The sequence below is a fragment of the Podarcis gaigeae genome (assembly GCF_964106915.1).
Source record: "Podarcis gaigeae genome assembly, chromosome: 7".
Lineage (NCBI taxonomy): Eukaryota > Metazoa > Chordata > Lepidosauria > Squamata > Lacertidae > Podarcis > Podarcis gaigeae.
The window spans coordinates 65,833,717-65,846,313 of NC_139683.1; positions in this window are offsets into that span (position 1 = coordinate 65,833,717).

Below are 12,597 nucleotides of genomic sequence, written 5' to 3' on the forward strand. Positions count from 1 at the left end.
ATAAAATGCTATTCACAATAAAGGAGTGAAATGAAAGATAAGATATCAGAAAAAGGAAAAAAAGAACAAAGAAAAAATAAAGTAAAAGAAAAGGATCATAGGTGAAAATTTTTAAAAGTAGATAAGTATTCACTATACATAGCCGTTTCCCATCTATTTTTATATTAAATTGCTATTTACTGAGAAATCTCACCATTGAAGGAGCCCAGCTAGAAATTTCAGAAAATCATGACTTTGACAATCAAAGCATAAGAACTACCAAATATTTTCGGCAAATAACCACCTTTCATCCCCAATTTTGCCATTGGCTGTCAATATTGACAAAGGAATTTTGAGAAATGACCCAAACAAGTCTTGTTGCTCAACTGTTTACTGGGGGTGTCTCAGGAATCTTCAGGTAGTTTCAACAATTCACCCTATTCTCCACCCCCTTCATTTGCTGGTGAATATTGACAGTCACCCATGCAAGCTCAGAAGTGTCCGGAATCATTTCACATTGCTATATATGGGACTTTTCTTGCCTGGTTCTGCACATCTTTTCTTGAAAGTAGAAACTCCCACTGAGTTCAATGGGATTTAAAGTCATAAAATTGGAGAGGTAAAAGGGGCCCTGAGGAGCATTCAGTCCAACTTTCTGCAATGCAGGAATATGCAGCTGCCCCATATGGGACTCGAACCTGCAACCTTGGCATTATCAGCACCATGCTCTAACCAACTGAGCTATCCAGGATTTACTCCCTAGTAAGCAGGTGTGGCGCTGTGGATTAAACCACAGAGCTTAGGACTTGCCGATCAGAAAGTTGGTGGTTCGAATCCCCGCGATGGGGTGAGCTCCCATTGCTCGGTCCCTGCTCCTGCCAACCTAGCAGTTCAAAAGCACATCAAAGTGCAAGTAGATAAATAGGTACCGCTCCAGCGGGAAGGTAAATGGTGTTTCCGTGCGCTGCTCTGGTTCGCCAGAAGCGGCTTAGTCATGCTCGCCTCATGACCCGGAAGTTGTATGCCGGCTCCCTCAGCCAATAAAGCGAGATGAGCACCGCCACCCCAGAGTCGGCCACGACTGGAACTAATGGTCATGGGTCCCTTTACCTTTAGGCAGGTGTAGGATTGAAACCTTGACAATAAGCCTGTCTATGATCTATGAAGCTCATAGAGCCATTGCATTTTAAACTCAGAAAAGCAGAAGAAGGAAAAAACAGTGATCAATTGAAAGAGAAAGCTTGATGTGCAGCCCTAATAGAAACAGCAAGGGAGAAAAACACTCATAATTCAAATCCTGTACAGACAAGACAGGTTATGTTTATGAAGGGCTTGGGTGTGTACTATCAGCTACTACCAACTAGTCTTCAGCACAATGCCAATTCAATCAGAACAGACAGCCCTAATCCTTAGTCACCCAAACTGCATTTGGAGCAGAAAGATTCCAAAGTGGGCATCTCTACATATGCAAACAACGTTCCGTCAACACACAGCAATTCACCTATGCAAACAAGTCCAGGAATAACCAGCATGTGCATGAGATAATATGTTGTTTGATAATACAGTCACAAATTGCAGAAGCGGCAATTACACAAAGCAATGTACATAACTGAGGGGGGAAACCACAATAGGAGGTTGTCTGTCGGAATATAAAAATTGAGCATAATTTGGTGGTTCTGATGTCTTCCAAACATCCATCCAGTGCTATTATTGTCTTCAAGCTCTCCCCCACAGAAAAATTACACAACAGAATTTGGTTGTGTATTTTGCTGAGTTTACTCCACTAGGTTGGATATAAACAAGATGTAATTCAGATCATCTGCCTGAACAGGAACCACATTAAAATTTCTTTCCAACTTCTTTGACTCTCCTTCTCTGTTATACCCATCCATGTTGGGTGAAGATATTTTGCTGCCGGAAAAAGAACTGTGCTAGGGATGACACTTTAAAATGTATTGCTGCACAATTCAGGCACCAATTCCTACAGTTGGTCGCCTCTGGACCACTGGTATTCAAGGACACACCCAAAATTTCAGTTAACACCATTAAAGCGGACTAAAGTTGTCTTAGCGCAACAAGTCCGCTTTATTTAAAAAAAGAAACAGACTTTTTGCAGTTTTGAAAGCAATGGAGAAATGGCTTGAAAAGCATGAGATAAACCTATTATTAATAGGGAGATATATCAGCACCAAATAAGCAAATCAGGATGAATGTCTGGATGTGTTCTTTATACTGAAACTGGACTTGGGGTAGACAATCCTTCAAACAGAGAGTTGTCCTCTGTAAAGTAGAACACGTAAGTGCTTTGGCACTTCACTTGACGACACTTGTGAGAATGAACTCAAAATATTGAAAAAAGAGAAAGTTATAGGGATAGAAAGATGTGTCAATTCCAGTTCCCTCCTTTTCTCATTTTCCTAATCTTCAATTCAGTTATCTACATTTTCAGTTCAATTTCTTCAGCATTTTAGTGTGAATTTCTCCTAATAAACACAGTTTTGTATGCAGGTTTCTCCCCTGAATATAATACATTTGTCTGTTATTTTGACCACTATATTCTTTTTATGCACATTACCCCTAATCAATGCATTTTTCTAAACATCATTTAGTGAGTGAACTACATTGCAAAATTCAGGCAGGCACTAATTTTAAAGGATGGCTGTGTTTTGGTTCTCAGATTAGTTTTCCAAAGAGTACATTTGATCGATTAAGCTTTAATTGTGAATTGAATTCCTCCCCACTGCCTGTTTTTATCAGACCTAAATTCTCAAACATGTAAAGTGATGTTGCAATTAGAATTTCACAGACACACACAATTCCTAAACTTTTCCCTTACCATCTATTAGAAGTATTATTACGGACCTTCCAAGTGTCCCTGTTTTCTGGATTTACAGAAGCCATCCCCGTTTCTGATTTGATCAGCTTTTCCTCCCTATTTTCATCAGAGAAATGTTGGATGGTATGGAGCTATTCAACCCCCAAGTCATCTGAAGGCAGTCCTGTATAGCGAAGTTGTTTAATGTTTTATTATGTTTTTATATACAGTGGCACGTCAAACGTAATCCATTCCAGAAGACTGTTTGACTCCGAAACGTTCGATAACCAAGGCACAATGGGTGGTCGGCAAATTCTATTGAGAAAATGGAGAAACGCACCTTGGAAGCCGTTTGACTTCCAAGGCGTGTTTGAAAATGGAAACATTCACTTCCGGGATTTTGGCGTTCAGGTTCCGAATCATTTGGCTTGAAAACCGAGGTCCCACTGTATGTTGAAAACTGCCCCGAGTGGCTGGGGTAACCTAGTCACATGGGTGGGGTATTATTATTATTACTATTATTATTATTATTGAGGAATACGTCATCCCTATTTTCATTGGAGAAATGTTGGAGGGTATGTTATTAGGCTCACAGTAGCCTATGGAAATTTTCTAAGTCCCCCTGTACTAGGTGGGGGGTCACTCCTGAGTAAGTGTAGATAGAACTGTAGCTATCCTTTGCATATTTACTTTGTCTCACTAACATTCGGTGAGTCCTACTCCTGTTTAGTATGTTTAGGAGCGCTGCCTTAATCATTCCACTGAAGGGGCCTTTTGCAATATTCCAAGGCCTGCCTCTGTCTACTGCCAGACACTTTCTTCACTGAGCTCCCTGTCTCCTCAGGCTTCAGTGACTGTTTCTCACTTAGTCACCATACAGCTCAGCGAAGGAGTGGAATCAACTGGCACAGGAGTGCAATTGGCTTTAGTATGTAAAGTACACACACTCCTTTCACTAAATAAACTTGGAGAAACATTTGCAGTGCAGCTGTGCACCTAAGATGCTGCCTCCTCAGGGCACAAGTAATTGTATACCAACAAGAAGACACTTCTAATTTTCATTCCCAGTGCATGACTGTTGCTTGTCTTGGCATTGTATGAAAGGCCTTGCATCGGAGACAAAAACTCCCATTCTTTTTCTTCTGAAGGGAGACACCCGCTGACAAATGAGACCACTTTGTTCTTTACAAAGCCACTAATTTGCAATGACCCGATAGCTTTCTTGCTCGTGGTTCCAATCCTACATTCAGCACGGAATCCAAAGAGTAGCAACAGAACAGTGTTTTCCAGCCTCTGGGCAGCTCTGTTCTGCCCCAAATCTCCAGTGCTATTTTAATATCTGCGTTAAGCCAACGGTGGAGCAAGCCGATTGGTCGCCTGGGGTTTTGCGCGTGCCCTGTGCCCAGGGACGGGGCAAGCTGGGGCAGGATGCTCCACAGGCCTCTGGAGTCTCCCTGCCTCCTTCCACTCAGCTGACCTACAGCTGAGGGGGAGGTGGCAGCCTGTGGTGGGACCCAAGCCACCATGTCACTCCCAGAAGAGATGCGTGGCTTGGGCGTGCTGCAGTGAGTGCTGCCTGGCATTTTGTTACACGCATCCCCTCGGTGGTGACATCTGGGGCCGACCGCCTCCACCACACACCCCTTCTTCTGCCCTTGCATTAAGTCATTAGGAGCGGTCATGGGAGCAGTTCCAGGATAAGGTGCCATCGGTATGCTACTGACGCTCAGCTCTATTTCACCACAACATCTGAATCGGGAGAGGCCACACTGTCGCTGGGCAATTGCCTTGGATGCAGTGGTGAGGTGGATGAGGAAAAACAAGCTGAGCTTGAATTGTGTGGGTGAATAGTTCCCACGTCCAAGAAAAGGGTCAATTGCTTATCTTGGATGGGGTTGCCAGGGCTGGATTTAAGTTTGACAACGTCCTAAGCTACTGGAGGTAATGGGGCCCTTTATATGTTCAGCTGTCCTTTGTCAACAACAAATTTTTGCTGTTTTTTGTGTTGAATATATGCCATATGGTAATTTATGGACCTAATAGATATCTAAAGCCATTTGCCCATAACAAAATATGTATTTTATCAATGTAATTGTATTATATTTTGGAAATGTACCGGTACATCCAGTTTTTTTCCCTTTAATTTTTTTCCCTTTAATTTTTTTGGGGGCCCCCAAGAGAGCTATAGCTATAGCTTGTTTAGCTTATATGTAAATCCGGCACTGGGGGCTGCGCAACCTCTAAAGAAGCATGCCAGCAATTTGGGGGTGCTTCTGGGTCCAGCATATGCATTTATTTTCATATGCATTTATGCACACTTTCCTCTGGTATGTGCATGTTTGGTACACATTACTTGGCTGGAGAACTGCATTGCAAAACCTAAGCAGCAATAGCTCTGCATACATGTAATATATGAAAATTGCTCGTGTGAGAGAATGCTGCAAAATTAAAGGATATATTTCTGTGATGTGTGTAGAATAGAATAGAATAGAATAGAATAGATTAGAATAGAATAGAATTTATTATTTATACCCTACCCATCTGGCTGGGTTTCTCCAGCAACTCTGGGCGGCTTCCAACAAAGTATTAAAATACAGTGGTCTAAAAAAACAAATAAATAAAAATACAGAGGGCTGCCTTCAGATGTCTTCTAAAAATCTGGTCATTGTTCTTCTCTTTAACATCTGGTAGGAGGGCATTCCACAGGGTGGGTGCCACTACTGAAAAGGCCCTCTGCCTGGTTCCCTGTAACTTGGCTTCTCACAGTGAGGGAACCGCCAGAAGGCCCTCAGCACTGGACCTCAGTGTCCAGGCAGAATGATGGGGGTGGAGACGCTCCTTCAGGTATACTGGACCGAGGTGTAAAGTAAAGGTAAAGGTACCCCTGCCCGTACGGGCCAGTCTTGACAGACTCTAGGGTTGTGTGCTCATCTCACTCTAGAAGCCGGGAGCCAGCGCTGTCCGCAGACACATCTGGGTCACGTGGCCAGTGTGACAAGCTCCATCTGGTGAGCCAGCGCAGCACACGGAACGCCATTTACCTTCCCGCTATAAAGCGGTACCTATTTATCTACTTGGACTTAAGGGTGCTTTCAAACTGCTAGGTGGGCAGGAGCTGGGACCGAACGATGGGAGCTCACCCCACCGCGGGGATTCGAACTGCCAACCATACGATCGGCAAGTCCTAGGCGCTGAGGTTTTACCCACAGCGCCACCTGCGTCCCTCTAAGGACCGAAGTGTAGGAGATAGTAAAATAAAAATTTTAAAAGTGTCAGAGCAAGGAAGACATAAAGCTGAAAAGGTGGCAGACCGAGGCTGACTTTCATGTTTAAATGGAAATTTGCTTTCAAAATAATCCTGTAAGGCAAAACAGTGCCACATGATCTAGGTCTACTCTTAACAAGAAACAAAACCCATTTAATTTAATGGGGTTTGCTTCCTATTAAGTGCCTTACTTACTCCTTGCCTAGTTACAGATAGGTAGCCGTGTTGGTCTGCCATAGTCAAAACAAAAAAAGTTCCTTCCAGTAGCACCTGAAAGACCAACTAAGTCAGTTCTTGGTATGAGCTTTCGTGTGCATGCACACTTCTTCAGATACACTGAAACAGAAGTTTCCAGACCCTTCTATATAGTGAGAAGGTGGGGAGGGGTATTACTCAGAAGGCTGGTGGGAATGGGTGATTGGCAGATAGCTGTGATGAGCCTGTTGACGACTCTTAACGACTGCAATAGGTCTTACAGGAAAAAGCAAGGGGTGAGAAGGTGAAAAATGGCTTTGTCATGTATAATGAGATAAGAATCCAAGGTCTGGCCTGAACAAAGAATCCAACCTGGCCTGAACAAAGACATTATTACCAAGAACTGACTTAGTTAGTCTTTAAGGTGCTTCTGGAAGGAACTTTTTTTGTTTTTACTCCTTGCCTGTGTCCATTATTCACAGTGATCTAACTCCTATTGTGTAAGGAGTCCTCAGTAGCTTTAAATTAACATAAATGGGTAGGTTTGCTGAGTGACAACTCTATCTGTGCAAACAATCATCATTGTGTCATTTGCTATTCCATAGATCACTTTATTTGATAGTATTTACCCTGCTCTCGCTCTGCACACGCTGTAGAGAAGAGATGCTTGCACTAACATAAATCATGCTTACTCAGATGTTACATTATATGGTATCAATGACGGTGATTTAATCAGTTTATATAACCTGCACCCCCCGGGGTGGCTAACACATCAATGCAAAAAAAAATTTTTTTAAGGCATTCTAAAAACAATCTAAAAAACAGTGCTATTTTTCTAGAAAAAAGGTGCCAGAACTCACCGTGAATGCCTCCTTGTGTTCTTTTATAATGGCAATGGCGCCCATGTTCTGGCTGGAAAAAAGGCCTGCCAAAAAACACTTTATAAACATTATCCCAGCCAGTGGTTTTGGGGAGAGAGGCACACCTCACCAGGGAGGGAATTCCATCAATGGGGAACCACCACTCAAAATGCTCTGGTGGGCAACAAGGCCTCACTTGCCACCTGTAGGGTCACAGATGGGTAATAATGGGAGAGCCACTCTTCAGTACCTGGTCCAAGATTTAGGACTTTATATGCTAGAACAGTAAACCTGTAAGTGGTTACATTCCGGGGAGCACGCCTAAACCCAAAATCTCATACAGTGGTACCTCGGGTTACATACGCTTCAGGTTACAGATTCCGCTAACCCAGAAATAGTACCTCGGGTTAAGAACTTTGCTTCAAGATGAGAACAGAAATCGCATGGCGGCAGCAGTGGGAGGCCCCATTAGCTAAAGTGGTACCTAAGTTTAAGAACAGTTTCAGGTTAAGAACAGAACTCCGGAACGAATTAAGTACGTAACCAGAGATACCACTGTATAGTCAAAACACATTGGGTACAATGGTGGGTGGGATTGGCAAATTTTATTTTCCTGGACAGCAACTCCCTTTCGCCCCCTTCTTATTTTTTTAAATGCCAAATGAGGAAAGCTCAGTGCACACAAGGCTTACCCCAACTCACACAAGTAACTTCAGCTCTCACTTTCCTGATTCGCTCCAGAAGAACACCGTGGTCAATGGCATCAGAAGGCATTGAGAGATCAAGAATACCAACAAGAGTCGCAGTCCGACTTTCTGTCTCCCAACAGAGGTAATCAATCAGGGCAACCAAGGCTCTTTTGGTACTTGAAACCAGGTTTCATACCAGATTAGCAAGGAGCTAGATCAGGCATGGCCAAACTTGGCCCTCCAGCTGTTTTAGGACTACAATTCCCATCATCCCTAGCTAACAGGACCAGTGGTCAGGGATGATGGGAACTGTAGTCCCAAAACAGCTGGAGGGCCAAGTTTGGCCATGCCTGAGCTGGATAATCTGCTTCCTCCAGGTATACCTGAAGCTAGCTGGTCACCACCCTCTCAATCACCTTGATCAGGAACGGAATATTAGAGTCTGGGCAATAGTTTTCTAAAACCTCTGGATCCAGGGACTGAACTTAAGAGTGAAAAAACAAGACACTGATATTATCAGGTGTGTCCATCCTTATATAGACGTTTAGAGTGCAATGCATGAAAATTAAAACTAAAACCTATGGGGCATAATGAAGTTCTCTACTCTGATACACCAAACATGCTCTTTAGATCTAGCTGTAGATTATACCTCCATTCTATATGAATTCCAACAAAGAATACAGTTTCTTGGACATCCTCTAGATCAGTTTTAAAGCTCCTAGGATGTGAGCTTTCTTCTTCCAGGAGCGTAGGAGAACCTTCCGCAACATCTTGATGATGTAAAAGAACTGCTGTTTGGTACAGAATTTAATTCCAGGTAAGCCTCATTGCTAATTCTAAGCGCGTACAGTTTCCATGTCTGCTTTGATGAAATGAACAGGGCTAGAACGTTTCAACATCAAAGTGCTTAAAACTGGGTCTCTGCCATTTTCCCCCTCTCTATATTACAGGAAAATGCCACTTGTTCTCCGCAAATGGAAAATAGACGGTGATATCACTGAGACATATATAGAGTGGATTTTTCCTTCTCTATCAGCTTTGTTAGTGTTGGCAGAAAGTTACTATTTCAACAGTGAGAAAAGGATGGGGATTGGGCTAAACCAGTGATCTCATCATGTTACCAAATGGTTGCAAACTGGAGCTATTAACCAGTGACAGATGATGGGAGCATCCCATTTTTTATCTTTTTATTTACCTCAGTAAAGGCTGGCCAAGTAAAGATATGCTTTAAATGCTCCTTTTTTTTTTCAAGTTCAGGGCTGCATATTTATTTTGAAACGCTTAACAATTTTTTAAAGAAATGAATATAATGGGATTTTTAAAAACTCTTATAAATTTAATATTTCTTAAAGTGCATTCCTAATGCCTATTGAATTGATTTTAGGAGGAGGAGGAGGAGGAGGAGGAGGAGGAGTTTGGATTTGATATCTCACTTTATCACTACCCGAAGGAGTCTCAAAGCAGCTAACATTCTCCTTTCCCTTCCTCCCCCACAACAAACACTCTGTGAGGTGAGTGGGGCTGAGAGACTTCAAAGAAGTGTGACTGGCCCAAGGTCACCCAGCAGCTGCATGTGGAGGAGCGGGGAAGCGAACCCGGTTCCCCAGATTATGAGTCCACTGCTCTTAACCGCTACACCACACTGGCTCTCATGTGCGTCTTATGAATTTCTAGTTGCAGGCATTAGCTTTTCAAATCTATAAAGTGTCTGAAGTACAGAAATGTGGTCACTCCAATTCAGTAAGCTTGTTCTGGGTGCAGAAGATGCCTGAGGCATAGAATCATAGAACTGTAGAGTTGGAAGAGACCCAAAGGCCATCTAGTCCAATCTCCTTCAATGCAGGGATCTCAACTGAAGCATCCATGACCGATGGCCATCCAGCCTCTGCTTGAAAACCTCCAATGAAGGGGAGTCCATTACTTCCCCAGGGAGTCCATTTCACCGTCTAACAGCTCTTACTGTCAGAAAGGTCTTCCTGATGTTGAGTCAGAATCTCCTTTCTTGTAACTTGAAGCCATTGATTTGGATCCTACCCCCTAGAGCAGGAGAAAATAAGCTTGCTCCATCTTCCATATGACAACCCTTTAGATATTTGAAGATGGCTATCATATCTCTTCTCAGTCTCCTCTTATCCAGGCTAAACATACAGTGGTGCCCCACAAGACGAATGCCTCGCAAGACGGAAAACCCGCTAGACGAAAGGGTTTTCCGTTTTGGAGGTGCTTCACAAAACAAATTTCCTATGGGCTTGCTTCGCAAGACGAAAATGTCTTGTGAGTTCCTGCGGTTTTTTCCCCTCCCCCTCCTTTTCCTAAGCCGCTAAGCCGCTTATCAGCTGATCCGCTAAGCCGCTAAGCCACTAATAGCGCTAATCCGCTAATAGGGTTGCTTTGCAAGACGAAAAAACCGCAAGATGAAGAGACTCGCGGAACGGATTCTTTTCGTCTTGCGATGCACCACTGTACCCAATTCTCTCAACCATTCCTCAAAAGGCTTGGTTTCCAGACCCTTGATCATCTTAGTTGCTCTCCTCTGTACACGTTCCAGCCTGTCAACATCCTTCTTAAATTGTGGTGCCCAGAACTGGACACAGGTCTCCAGATGAGATCTGACCAAGGCAGAATGGAGCAGGACTGTAACTTCCCTTGATCTGCACACTATACTTCTGTTGATGCAGCCTAGAATAGATTAGCTTTTTTTTGCTACTGCATCTCACTGATGACTCATGTTAAGCTTGTGTTCTACTAAGACCACAGATTCTTTTCACATGTACCACTGGCAAGTCAGGTGTCCCCTATCTTATATCTGTACAACTGGTTATTCCTGCCCAAGTGCAGAACCTTACATTTGTCCCTACTGAAATTCATTTTGTTAGCTCCAATCTGTTAAGGTCATTTTGAATTCTGATTCTGTCTTCTACAGCATTAGCTACCCCTCCCTGTTTGGTGTCATCTGCAAATTTGATGAACACCCCTTCAATTCCTTGAGCCAAGTCATTTGTAAAGACATTGAACAACAACATACCCAGGACAGAACCACTTGCCACTTTTTTCCAGGATGATGAGGACCCATTACTGAGCACTCTTTGGGTTCAGTCAGCCAACCAGCAACAAATTCACATTATAGTAACCTCATCCAGACCACATTTTACCAGCTTCTCCACAATAATATCATGGAGGACTTTGTCAAAAGCCTCACTCAAATCAAGCTTGATCCACCAAGCTTGTACCTCTGGAAATGTTGGCACAAAGACTGGATGTGTGAATACATTATTCACACGGTGATATACATTCTGAGTAGGATATCCATTGAGTGGCTCATACTGCATCATAAAGTGTGGGTGGGGATGCCAATTTTAATTAGTGTGCCGCCCGGCCTGACCTACACTCCTTAATCTCATCTGCTTTCCTCCAAAGCCATGGAAGATGCTGTCTCATGACCAACACTGAAGTGAGATTAACTGCCAATCTAGACAGCTTTTGTACATGGATTATGGGCGGGTGGAGGCATCATGCTGTTCTTTGCGTCAGGCAGCAAAATGCCTTGGGTCAGTCCTGCTCACTTACCCGGGAGTAAGTTCCATTGAACTCAATGGGGATTACTTATGAGTAGACCCAAAAGGATTACACAGGGGGCATATTGGTGCCCTTATGTGTTGATCACATCATCCTTGACCACTAGCTAGGCTGGTGAGGGCTGATGGGAGTTGTAGGTCACCTTATTGGGTACCTTTGTATTAGACAGATAACTGCCTTGTCAGTTCCCACATTTGAATTTCCAGCATGAGGGAAACTGAGCTCATACCGTATTTTTTGCTCTATAAGACTCACTTTTTCCCTCCTAAAAAGTAAGGGGAAATGTGTGTGCATCTTATGGAGTGAATGCAGGCTGCGCCGCTATTCCAGAAGCCAGAACAGCAAGAGGGATCGCTGCTTTCGCTGCACAGCGATCCCTCTTGCTGTTCTGGCTTCTGAGATTCAGAATATTTTTTTTCTTGTTTTCCTCCTCCAAAAACTAGGTGCGTCTTATAGAGCGAAAAATACGGTAATTCCTACCTCCAATGTCTTCATTCATACCAGGTTGCCAGTTTAGTTTCTTTTTGCTTCTCTAACATGATCTGATTCCGTCCTACCTGCCTTAAACATTGTGCAATGGACAGGTGAGCCTGAAGGTCTGTGTCTGAGTCAACAGGCTGTTTACATGCCCCAGCCAGGTTTGGCTGGGTTCAGAATTGGCCAAGACAAGTTTTGCACATCCTTAACTGGCCAGCCTTCTTTATGATGCCTTTTTTTATGACTGTTAAGACAGTTAAACCTCTTTACTGCAAAGCAGCTGTCCTCCCACCCTCCTTGACAAGTGAGAAGAAAGATCCTCAGGGCATGCGCCCAGGTGTATTTATAGAAAAATCCAAAGCGATTTGTGTTCATTATAAATTCTTCACTTGCCTAACAGAAGAAGAAAAATCCCCACCTTTGTCTAACACATTGCTGAGCAAGGAAATACCAATAAGTAGCAATTACAGTGACAATACTGATTTACTTAGTGGTGCCGGGTATTTTCAGCAGTTTGTCACACCCTTTTGCAAAAAGGTGCAAAATTCTGTATAGGGAGGCAGGAAACCGAGAAAGAGGAAAGAGTGGCTGGCAACATGTCAGTAGGGAAGGATCTGTTCTTTTTAGTGCTCTCAGTTTATCATTTTCCCAACCTTAAATTCAGCCCTCCACATTTCTGTGTATTTATTTTTTTAATCCTCATAAAAATTCATCAGTTTAGTACAAATTTCTCCTAATGAA